Genomic DNA, 13636 nt, shown 5'->3' with positions numbered 1-13636 from the left:
GACAATGCAATATGGCTTTAACCTTGAGCTCACCATATCTGAAGCTGTTGCTCTAATTGAATTTTAAGTATAGAATCTGTATTTATGTGTAAGTTTACAAGTGCAAATTGTTTTCCTCTAAAATGATAAGCAGCATTTGTTCGAGATGAATCTGTTAGATTTCAGGCAACAAACTCCCAGAAAATAAATACATTTTTAAATTAATTACCAACAATTTTTTTATTCAGTTCAGCAAGGTTGAGATTCATTCCCAGACACACATATATGATATTTCTCATAGTTCAAAGCTGACCATTTAAACTTCTGGTTCTTCTCAAATATTCTTATGCAGTCATTAACAAAGGTGTCTGAGAGTTTCAAATTATATAAAGGTTTTTTCCTTTTAAACATCAAAGTCTCTTGTTTTGCATGTGGTAACACCTATCAGATATATGCAGAAATGAAGCACTGAAGCTAAAAATTAGTGGCTGCCTATAGGGGGAATGATCATAATTTAATTTTATATATTCCTTATATAAAAAATGCAGTGCCGGCATGCAAACCCCAAGTCTGAATCTTCTAAAAAGACAACTAAGCTTAAAGCAACTATTATTCTAATTATTTGAAACACTTGTAAACTAAAAAAGTGAAAGAAAAAATTAAAAGTACTGTGCTAGTTTAGGCTGGCATAGAGTTTATTTTCCTCACAGTAGTTAGTGTGGGCCTGTGTTTTGAATTTGTGCTGGAAAGTGTTGATAACACAGGGATGTTTTTGTTATTGCTGGGCAGGGCTTGCACTGCACCAAGCCCTTTTCTGCTCCTCACCCCCTCTGCGAGCAGGATGGGGGTGCACAAGGAATTGGGAGGAGACACAGCCAGGAGAGCTGACCCCAACAGACCAGAGGGATATTCCAGACCACGTCACTTCATGCTCTGCATGTGACACGATCTGTACTAAGGACGTGATTCGTGAAGGTTCTTTTTCACTGATCTCAAGGTGCAATAACTGACACGACAAGGGGATTTTGCAGTGAAAAAGGTACAGACGTACTTTTATTGAATAGCCACAGCAAAGATGCGTTAGAAAGAAGGGGAATGAAGAAAAGGGAAAGAATAAGGAAAAGAAGAGAGGAAAGGCAAGGAGGTGTATAGCTACCAGACGTGCAGATGACAAAGTCCCTCGAAGTCCAGTCGATGAAGAGCCTGTTGTCTTCACGTCAGGGGAGATCTCAAAGGTATCAGTCAACTCTAACCTCTTTTGTAGTCCTTTTGAATGGGGGAAGGGGACACATTTCAAAATAGTCTATTGATAAAGGGTACAAAAAGTCCATCAGTAGTCCATCAGCAGCAGACGTTGTCAGCTGCAGACGTCGTAGGCAAGAACCATTGTCTTCTCGGTCCAGTGGTCGCTTGCAAAATTTGCTTCGGTCCGCACGCATACCTTCCCTCACCCTACGGTAGGGATTTCAGTCTCAGTCCTAGGGGTCGCATGTCTCAGTCCTTGAGGGGAGAACCTTCTCCCATCTCAGTCCATCTGTCATGGTGGTTGATGTATGGTGAATGGAGGGTCTTTCAGTGGAGATGATAAAGTCATTCCAGAGAGAAAGTCCAGCCAAGTCAGAAGGGTGGAGAAATTCCAGGACTAGTGTTGCTAGGTGATGCAGGCAAAGGAGAGCACACTGCCCCTTCTTGGGTGCAGTGTTCCATGAGTTGAGCAAACACACCCGTAGACAATAATTTGTCTTGGTGGACCAGTCAGACCTGGATTTTCAGAACAGGATCTTTTCCTTTCCCCGGTGGTCTTGGCTTTCATGATGATTGAGAGGCAAAAAATGAGGGAAGTTTCGGACAGACACTCACAGCATGTAAAGCTAGGGGAGAGGAAGTAAGGTGAGAATGATCAGAATGATGGTGTTTGTTTTCTCAAGTTACTGCTGTGATGCAGCCCTGCTCTCTTGGGCATGGTTGAACATCTATCCAGCCATGAGAAGGGGTGAATGAATTCCTTGTTTTGCTCTGCTTGTGTGTAAAGCTTTTGCTCTCCCTATTAGACAGCCTGTATCCCAATCCATGTTTTGTCTCACTTTTCCAACTGTCTCTTCCCATCCCACTTCATTGTTGGCTGGGGTTAAACTACAACAGTCTAGAAATTCTCTTGGATGATACTTTACTCAATATGAAAACCCGCTATTCTTCAAAGAGAAGTTAACACTCATTTAAGGCAGACATGGTGATAAAGCATTTTCATTCAGGTGAATGTGCTTTTAAATAAAATATGGAAACAAAATGTCAGCAAATATACACTTAATATGCAAGCACCTGTTACATGTGGAAAACTAAATGCAAAACAATGGCCACTGCAAATAAGGAAAAAATATAGGTCTCCTTAAGTCCTATTTTTAAAAAAATAACAGAAATCCTTGTCATTTAATTTTGTGAATATTTGACTTGCATAGCGTAACTGGAGGAAATATCAGTGTAACTTGCTGGACACTGGCTGCAAAAGGTAGAAAATACATTTTATCCAGTACCTAGCCCCTCTGACACTACAGGGCACAAATGTGCCCTTGACCTTAAGCACTGGCTGTAAAGGGCACACTATCCCCTGCAGGTGTCGTGGGATATTACACCAAAATTTTTCAATGGGAATATCAAAGAGCTGAAGATTTTCCAGTAATCTTGTAACATTTTGATGATGTATCTCTGAATTTCTCAGCACGATGGACAGACACCACAAAATAAAACTGTTGGGTCAACTATTGTACTATATATGCCTCCAGAAGCATGACTATGTCAATGACAGTATTTCTTTGATAACACATATTTGAAACGCAGACAGAGAAACTGCAAATGGCAGTCTAGAAAATGTACAAATTTCTGTGTCGTATTTGAAACACTCTTGGAGAATATAGCTGTAAAGAATGGATGGCTGTGAAGAATGGTATTGTGGACAGATGGATCCATCCAATATCCTTTTTTATTTAAAAAATAGCTGTTTTAATTTGAGGTAATCACAATAGTACTATTCCTTAAGAATACAAAAGGCAATTAAATATAGAATTCCTCCTAGCCCCAAGACTGGTAGCCTTGAGAGGTAGGACAGTATGATAGAGGAATGCAAAGGAAGAGGCCAAGAACCAAACAAATATGTTCAAAATAATTTCACTGTAAGGAAAGCCCTGTGCTTTGGACAAACAAAAGAAGTTTGGACAAACTGTCAACCTTTTGGACAAACAAAAATAAAAATTATCCAAAAGATTGACAATGTATTGATGATTGCAGACCCAGATTTTTGTAGACACTTTATATAGTATCTTCTTTATCTTCAGTTGCTTGGCACAACATTACATTTGTCCATGATATTTTATAATTCCTTTTTGTATGAACTACTAATAGTGCAAGAAGTACTCAGTTGGATTAAAAATTCTTTCTGGCAGAATTTAAAATGATGTCAGATGTGCAAGGACACTAAATAGGCCACAAAGATTTCTCTGAAAAAAAAAACTTTGGCCCAGAATTTTGATATTTTTCTTAATAACTCAGTGGAAGCCAAATCTCTATAAAGCTCTGATCAGAGCTAGTGAATCAACTATATCAAGTTGTTCAGTTGAAATCACTTCCTTGACTAAATGTTTGCATCCCATGTGACATACTCGTACTTCTGGTGGTTCTATCAAACTTGTGTAGGGAGAGGAAACGAAGTCCCAGATTGTGTTTTAGATTTAGTAATATTTCCAGACTTTTCCTTATTAAAGGAAAATTAAAAAATAAGTATTTTGGACCTTCCTTTCACAGCAGGAGACAGACCTTGCTAGGTAAGCCCACACAAGCACATTTGGCCTAGGAGCCCTCTGCAATTGCAAAGTTTGGATTTCATTTAGCACTCCTTTTTGGTACTCCAGTATCCTCTGTGATGTCTTCCTGGAGTCACTGGGGCCTCATCAGCAAAAAATAAGAGGAAAAGAGGGCAGCAGGGGCAGCAGACACAAGCATCACAGATAGTTCACATCAGCAAGGAAGAAAGCACTGTAAACAATACAGTAATGACATCTCAGAAGAGGGGGAAAAAAACCCCAAAAAACTGCTGCGCTGTATGTACTGCAATAGACCTACCAAGCACCTATGGAAAATGGGATCTGGAGTGGGATTCAGCTTTTAAATTCTTGCTCTCTTTCCACCCCTTATTTGTTTTCTAAAGATAGATTAAGCTTTTTAAAAGCTGTAATACAAGGAGATGGTTTGATGTGGTAGAAGGATGGTGGGTTGGGTTTTTTTCCTCATCTATAGATCCCTACTTCAATTCTCTGTGAGTTACTGAATGTAGCAGAAAATAATTTGGTGTTAACCCCTGGCCTATGGTGTTCATTTCTATCATCTGTGAAGATATAAATAAAATGAAATCATCCTATTCAGTTATGTTCAGCTGCTTTGTTCACTAATGATATCCCTATCCCAGTCACTACTGAAAGTCCCTTCAAAATGTTTTACAAAATACTCAGGAAAAGACTACAAATAATAAATACATGTTATGCAAAGAACATGTGCAGAGACCCACAGGGAGAGTATGATCTTTTCCCCTAAGAGAAAAAGCAACCTCAGGCAGAGAAAAGAGGAGCCTTCTCCTTTGTGGCTCAGCCACCCCACTGAACATGCCCATCTGTCAAGATACAGCAGACTCTGAATGAATCAGCAACTGCACAAATTTCTTTAAAAGAAAAGCTTGCCATCAGAGCAAGAAGCTGTGAGGACTGCAAAACAGTAAGGTACTCAGGTGTAACTTTCTTGATATGCAAAATGTCTGTCTGTCCTGAAGGATATGAGTACTACAGATACTGAAGAAGTATTCATTAAAGAATGCATACAGTCATATGATACCTTTTGCTGTGTAAAGACTTTTTCTGTGTAAAGACTTTTATTGTGTTGCTCACAGCATCCTTCTGTAGAAGTGATCAAACTGTGAGATGAGCTGCTCTGTGGTGAGCTGGGTGAAGAAGTGGCTGAAATGCAGAACTCAAGTGTTATAGCAAATGGGGCAACACCTGGCTGAAGACCTGTCACCAGCTGTTCCCCTTAGGGCTCAGTACTAGAGACAGTACTATTCCATACATTTATCAATCATCTGAATGCAGAGGCTGGATGCATCACAAGCTGATTTGCTGGAAAATGCTATTGAGTCTCTTGAGGGACAAAAGGCTTTGTAGAAGTACCTAAATAGATTAAACATTGGCTAATCATCACCAGTGTGCAATTTAACAAGTGTCTGATTTTGCATCTGGGAAAGAATAGCACCAGGCACGAGCTTGATTGACAGCAGATCTGCAGAAAGGGACCTGGGGGTGCTGGTGGACAGCAGGCTCCACCTCAGTCAGTAGGAGAGCAACCCCATCCTGGGGTGTGTCAGACACAGCACAGCCCAACAGCCAACAGAGAGGATTGCACAGTGTGTAGTTCTGGCACCAAAATTTAGGAAGGATGTGAAGGCACTGGGATGCACCCAGAGGAGAGCAATGGAACCAGTGGAAGGGCTGGAAGGGCTGTTCATTGAGGAGCAGCTGAGGAGACTGGGTTTTTCCAGTTTGGAGCAAAGGAGACTGATGGGTGACCAAACTGCTCTCTGCAGCTTCTTAAGGTGGGGAAGTGAAGAGGGAGGTGCTGATGTCTTCCCCCTATGATCCAGTGACAGGATGCCCGGAAATGGCTCAAAGCTTCACTAGAAGTTTAGACTTGACATTAGGATGCAATTCTTTACTGACAGAGTGGTCAGACCCTGGAACAGGCTTTTTAAGGAAGTGGTCAATGCCCCAAGTCTGCCAGTGCTGAATAGGTATTTGCACAATGCGCTTCATAATGCATCTAAAGTTCTGGTGACCCCTGAGGTGGTTAGAAAATTGGATTGGTTGTACATATCTTCCAACCAAAATACACTCTTCTATTTTGTTCTGTTCCATTCTGTTCTATTCTATTGTATTCTAAATGGGCATTTATGGCAGTTTCATGCATTATTTCCACAAACTGCATAAAGCAGCCTCTAACTTCTCACAGAGAAACAAAAAGGTTCTCCACCAAGCAATCCATTATTGCATTGGATGTTCACACCCAGGCACTGGAGCCATCAGTTTTGCCCATGATGGTGACTGGCAAATAATATCCTTGTCTTTAATCTTATCTCTTGAGCTTTAACATCTTATTTTCTCTCCTGTGTGTGGAGGAAGTGAGAGAGCAGCTGGGTGATCATCCGGCAGCCAGCCAAAGTCAAACCCCACAATTACTGTCTCCAAGGCCAGACTAGAGGTAGTTCTTCAAACAGTTTTACTCTCATGAGTAAGTTGCCTTCAACTTTTGCCTGATCCTTAGCAAACTGTGGAGCAAGTAACATTATAATGGCAACACACTAATTGCTGTTCCAGTCAGTGTGAGCTGTAAGGAGAGATGATACGTTTGTTCACAAAGTCTATTTTCAGAGCTTGTGAGTAATACATTGATTGTGAATCAAAAGCTGGGAAATACTGATAAAACACCACAAAAGGAAAAAAAAATCCAGCAATGACTTTAAAATGCTGTCAAATCAAATACAGTGCAGATGAGGAAGGAGGATGGGTTTATAATTTTCTATCTACATACTAATTAAGACTTGATTTTTTTATAGTCTGAAGCCTTTCAGGCTGATAGATCACAAGTTGTGTGTCAAAAAGTAATATAAAATTGTCTGAAGTCTCAAAATAAATCTCTTTAAACTGGAAGTTGTTCTCTTTTCATCTCCAAATTATTTCACACACATGGCATCATGAAGTCTTCAGAACATTTAATCCTAATGAAGTAGAATCATCTCACACATTTTAAGACACTCCAGCATTTTAGGATTTGTCTCAGAGACTGTGTTATTCAGGGAAGTAAGACAGTCCTGAACACTTCACCTCTCTTCCCCCACATGAAGTTCTATGAGTATTAAGATGTGGAACTAAATTAATTCTCAGCCGCCATTAAGAGGGCAACGAAATAAGCAAGTAGATAGTGGGAAATGACTGATAAATTTTGTATCCTATTTCTTATTCTGCCACAGATTTCCTGTGTGACTGTAGGCTGCCTTATCCTGTCTGTGCTTCATATTCACCTTCTGTGCATTTAGATAACAGGTTTTTTTCTCTCTTCATGGTAACGTGAATCTGAGTTCATTAATCTTTAGAAGTCACCTTGTCCTGCAAGAGTCATACTTGCTATGTATAGCTCACTCAGTAAACTCAGGAAGGGCTCACATGATTCTTTTTTCTTCTTCCCTGCACTTTTGAAGCCATTGATATTTCAGTGTTGGCTAAGATTTCCAAATGGTCAGGACAGCAGAAAAGCCCTCTGTCCTTCTCTTACTTGTGGCCATGAGTGCCAGTGCCAACATTAAACCTTTTCCTTAAGCAAAGCTGTTTGAGAACTATGGACACAAAGAAGAGAAGGGGAGGCTTACCTTTTCACTTAACTCCCAAAAAGAAATATTAGATAACCACTACTGAGGAATACCTTTTTCAGCTCATCTATTTGTTACAAAAAGTGCTCCACTGATGTGTATGAAAATTCTTTACAGTAAATAGGAAAAGTGGTTTATCTCATGAACAGGCAAGTCAAATGATGAGCATACAACACATTGAAATGTCTGATTTGTGAAGAAAAATTGAAATACTGTTATTGACAAAAAATCCAAGTTTCATGGCTTACTGTGTTCCTGTGGTGATATACCTGTAATTGGTGCACCAGCTCAAATGAGAAAAAGCAAAGTCAAATGATGCTATTTCACTGTTCTCTTGCATTCAGATCAAAGCTTTAATATGCAGCCTCTGATTTTAATTATATTTAAAAAACTTTAAAAGAAAAAGTGTTTTTTTCCCTTAACTTGAAATGCTATTCCTCTTAGAAAAAAAGTGCAAAAGTGCTTTGAATATGAAATGCACATGTCTTAAGGAAGAAACACAGGATTACTTTGTGCATGACCTATTACTACACCTGAGGACTTGAAGAGTTGCAGGTAGGACTAATTGACTAATTAACCAGTAGAGGTTCCCACAGGAGCAGAACTTTCCTAATAATCATGCTTCAACTTGTACTGCACTATGTACCTCACCTTAGTACTGACAATCCTAAATCTAAACACACAGAAGGCAATGCAGAAAAACAGTAAAGCGACACAGGCCAAGTGCACCTCTATTTTGATCTTTATCCTAGGTTATGGTTCTCTTCTTTTTGAAACCACAGTTTCATGCAGGTTTTCTCACCAGACTCTCCATCATTTGTACATCATTCAACATAACTACACTTCATCCAACTGATACAACTTGATTTCATACTGATAATTTCCAACATCTACTGCTAGATCCTGCACAGAAATTGTCATGATACATCTAAGGCACCTTAGATGTTAAATAATATGTTTTCTTTTCAAAGACTTGTCAGTGTCTGTTCTGGAAGAGCATAAGGCACTACAGGGCCATTTAAATTATATGTTAATTATACTCAAAGTGATATAGCTAATTTTAAACACATATATAATGATGAAAGCATTTACATGAGTAAAGAACTTCAGTCTGAAGATTTACCAGAAAACATAATCACAACCAACACAAATTTACATTGAGGTACAAAGTGAAAAATAAGACACAGGAAAAATCAATTGGGAATACAGATTTTTAACAAAAAAACTAACAAATATTAGGTACTACTGTCCAAATTAACTGCAGCTGAGAGAGTTCTTCCCAAGCAGTAAAGGAATATTGTATGTGACAATTTGTGCAATTACTTCTAAATAATCCCACTTTGCAACAAGACAGTGTGTTTGTTTCTGAGAAGAAGATGAATAAATGCTAAATTTCATAAGTCATGTCATTCTGAAAAATTAGGTAGCCCTAGTTCTTGCAAAAACTGACATGAAGTTATTTTGGTACTGATTTTCTACAATAGCATGACACTTCCTGCAACCACCACAGCCATGCCACACTGATTTTCCCTTGTATTGCAGAATTGAATCATCTCTCTCTGAATCCTCTGAATGATATTTGCCTGCAGAGTGGACAGTTTCCTGCAACACATACTGGTAGAAGAGCAATATACTCTACTTTATGGATTGCAACAAGAGTATTAAATGTACATTTAGAAGAAAGCAGACATTGCCTAGCAGGGTTCAGTTAGGCAAAAGAGCACTTTTTAATTTATATGGAAAGTGAAATAACAGATTTACTTATTTTCTTAGGTACTTTGATGGTCTGGGTTTGTATGCCCAAGACACACTTTCAAAATCTGAGTTAGACTCAAGGCTAAATGTTTTTCCCAAGTGATCAAGATCTACAATGGACAACAGTTTTCAAAAATCCTCTGAAGCACCTAAAGAACTTTTCAAGGTGTCTGCAACACCCTGAGCAGTTAAAACAAGAATCACATTTTCTATATAACATTTCAGACAGTTGCTTTGTGGTTTTTTTTTTCTTATGAAGAAGTCTAAATGAACAAGCTAAACTTTTCCTGTTTTAATACATGGAGAAAAGCTTCTCACTCATTATTTCTATCACTTACTTCTCATTGTTCCTTTAGTCTATTTGAAGCCTCACAATCTTTTTTTTTTCCTCTACAGATTCTCCATGACTGCACAAACTGCACAGTACATCTCTGACAGAGAAGTAGAACCTAAGCAGCAAAAAGAGCACATCTTTTACAGTGTATTGATGCACAGGCAGGAGAGAGGGCTGTGGCCCTGTTCAGTTCCTTGAAAGCAGCATTATAGGCTTTCTCCCAGCCTGGGATCCCATTCACCAGGCACATACAGCCAACAGCTAATGCCAGCCAGCTGCATCACAGGCTCTTTTTACTCCATGCCCACGTGACAGATATTGTTAGACAAATCTATCCAGAAAGCAAATCAGCAGCCAATTCTATCAGTCCCACGTGCAGCACAGGAGGTAGCAGCTGTCCACAGCTGTCTCTGTTGGTCCTACATACTTGAGGTAGTTTTGTGGCAAGGTCCCTCATTTAAACTTCTAGTGCAGGAGTATTGTTGCAGTACATAATTCAGGACTTGACCTTACAACCCAAAGTCCCACAGAGCTCTGCTGGACCTTGTACATGCATAAAACCTGATGAGTCGGGAACATCTATCCAACACTCAACAAACTGAGTGCAGTATGGCAACAACTGGGACAGTTCTGTGCTAAGGCAAGGCCTTGTTGCCTTCAGACAATCTCTACAGAAACACACTGGTAGGAAAGGCTAAAAGGTGCACATGAAATATACAAAGCTTGCTTTGTGCACTTTTTAATTCAACTAGTTTTGTTCTCTACCATCCCTCAGCCATGGGACACCATGGAATCCAAAGAGAAATGCATTCTTTTTTTCGTGTTAGGCTAGCTGATCTCATAATACATATCATATGCATTTCCCTGGCATACTGATGGGAAAGATTGTACATTTCATTCAGTATAGGTCAACTCTTTAGCATTATGTCTCATCTTATTAACAGGTGCAAAATGCAGAAACTGTCCTAACAATAGCATTAATATAATCTGCCAAGGTGCCTCTCATCTTCCCCAACTTTTTATATTTGCCTGTTATATATTTGTTTAATTTTAGGGATATGCATTTTGCAGGAGTACTAACATTTAACGGAATTCCTCTTATGGGAGCAAGGTGATGAAACCTTGAGAGGTTACTGAGGGATATGGCTCCTCTGAAATGTTGGTGCTGCAGCTGCCACTTCCAGATAAAGAGCAAGTTTGCCTGCAGGTTTCTGCCAGCAGTAGTTAACACAAATTCTGGCAAAGGCCCCAATTTCTCTTCAAAGAAAAAGACAGAAGGGAGTTGGCACTGCTCAGAAAATGTTGCTACAAAGACTACCTTTTCAAAAATATTTAATCAAATTTTGATTATATTTAATATATATACATACATCTGCCAAGGTTTTAAGTTTATTCCATCAGCCTAATAGACAGACTTTAACTATGCAGAAAAATATGGCAGTGTGAGTCATCTATTTTCAGCCATTCTATTGTTTGGCTGCTTGAAACAAACATTTATGGGAAGGACAGAGAAGAACAGTCCAGATATGAAAAAAATATATCATTACCTGAATGATGTTATTAATTTATAAATTTATCATAAAGATTTCTTACAAATTTTCTCTGTAAGTGATTACTCAAGCATCCATTTTAATGGAAAGGTAGCATGGACTGTTTACTTCCTATCTTAGAGGCTATCAAAATAGAATCCTCTAACTTTTCCCACTTATTTTCTTTTTAAAAACCCCAGAGAACGTTACATTGGAAGGTGTTGTTCTCAGAAAGTTTTATCATCTACTTCCATATTCAAACATCCTATACCTAGATAGATTGTATTCTCTGTCTGTGCCTGCCTGCAATCTAATTTTTCTACAATGTAATTTTCCTGCCCCTCTTCCTTAGAAGAATATGGCAGAAAGAGCAATGGCATGGGTGTGATGTGGTTGGTTTGTTTGCTTGTTCTTATAAGTACATGTATGAATCCTGCTTGGTAGCCATCCCCTGAAAAACTTCACAGTTTTAAAAAATTCCTCCCATCTTTTCTAGTGCTTTTAGATTACTTCAATAACCTCTAAATTACTGTTCCAGTGCCCAAACACCCTCCGGGTGAAAAACTTTTTTCTCGTGTCTATTGTAAATTTCCCCCAGCACAACTTCAGGCCATTCTCTCGGGTACTGTCACTGAGCACCCGAGAGGAGAGATCAGTGTCCGCTCCTTCTCTACCCCTTTGTGAGCATGTTGAAAGCCTCAGTGAGGTCTCCTTGCAGTCTCCTCCAGGATGAACAGAGCAAGTGACCTCAGCTGCTCCTCCTGTGCCTTCCCCTCTAGAACACTATCTTCATGACTCTCTTTTGGACACTTTAATAGCTTTATAACCTTTCCACATTGATACACCCAAAACTGCCCTCAGGACTCAAGGGGAGGCCACCCCATCCCAGAGCAGAGCAGGACAATCCCCTCCCTCTCCCAGCTGGTGATGCGGTGCCTGATGCCCCTAGGACAGAGTTGGCCCTCCTGGCTGCCAGGGCACTGCTGGCTCACATCCAGCTTGCCATTGACTAGGACACCCAAGTCCCTCTCCACAGTGCTGCTCTCCAGCCTCTCATTCTTCAGTCTGTCTGTACAGCCAGGGTTGCCCCATCCCAGGTATAGAACCCAGTACTTGTCCTCATTAAATTTCACCAAATTGGTGATTGCCCATCTCTCCAATTTGTTGAGGTGTCTCTGCAGGGCGTCACCACCTCTGAGGAAGTCAGAAGTTCCTCCCTATTTTGTATCATCTGCAAACTTAGTGTACCTTCAAATCCTTTGTGCAAGTAATTTATCAAGATGTTGAAGAACACAGAATTTAAGATGGAGCCCTGTGGAACCCCACTAGTTACCATTCTTCTGGTCTTGCAAGACTCAAACTCCAGCTTAACAATCACAATTCTACTTTGGATGCAACTATCATAAATAGTAAAAGGTTATCATACTACCAGAAACTAATTTCTCAAGTATGTTAGCAGCCAGGAGCATTGTAGTTATTATGTCCACTTACAAGTCGTACTGACCTTGGGAATATTGTGCAGTCTTTAATCAAAGCAACAAAAAATTGGTTCTTACACTCATGTGACCCTTTTAAAGTAATTATATGGAATGGTGAAAAAAGAATACATGCATAATAAAAACAGGATTTCCATAAATATATAGAAAATAAGACTCCCCCAAGATTTCTGTTTAAGATAACTTCTCTTTTTATTTGTGCTGGATTGTTTATTTGCACGTGATTTTTAACATAATGCTCCTGTAAAGAAATTTTCAACAAGACAACTGTAATTATTCTGTGAATTAATGAAAGAAATCTAGAGAGAATAATGAGTAAGTTATCTTCTTTTTTTTTTGTCCTAAGATTGCAGCCCTTTTGTAGCTGCATAAAATTTTAACTTAAATATGGTGGTTCATAGCTAACCTTGAAATACCTGGATACAAAATGTTTTTTAAGTACTGTAAATTCAATGTATGCTCAAACAGAAAAACTGTGAAATGGAAACTTTATAGTGCTGATATTTTTACCTTCATCACTTCATGAAGGGCAAATCTTAATTGAAAATTTATTAAAAAGAAAAAAAAAAGAAATTAGGGATTTCCTATGTAAGGATTTCTGGAGGCTGGAATGCAAGTGTTGTAATGCCTGAAAATAGATTATTACTACACACTTACTAGAGAATCTTTATGCGAAAAGAGAAGGAAAAATTATGGCAGGTCAGAAGACTGTGAAACATGTGCCCTCTCTTCTCCTACCCTCCCTTTAATTATTGACAGCCTGTCACTTAGGTGCCATGGTATGATGAATAATAAAACAGGATCCAAGCTGCATTTCTCTCCAGGATTTATTCTTACAAACCAAACACTGCCATCTTCAGGCAGACCATACTTCAAGTTTACAAGTCCGAGGGTTTATTCACTACTGAGGGGGTCATCACCTCACACAAACAAAAAACTGGTTATTTTGAAGATCTTTCAGATTGATACCTTATAGGAGATAGGGAAGGGAATCTCCAAATTTTGCCTTCTCCCTTTTGTTATCACTACCTAAACACACCTAGATGTTATTTTCGGCAAAACATGAATGAAAAAATTCAATTATTTC

This window comes from Passer montanus, unplaced genomic scaffold (assembly GCF_014805655.1).
Source record: "Passer montanus isolate IOZ18808 unplaced genomic scaffold, ASM1480565v1 scaffold87, whole genome shotgun sequence".
Lineage (NCBI taxonomy): Eukaryota > Metazoa > Chordata > Aves > Passeriformes > Passeridae > Passer > Passer montanus.
Note: the sequence above shows the minus strand (reverse complement) of the source record.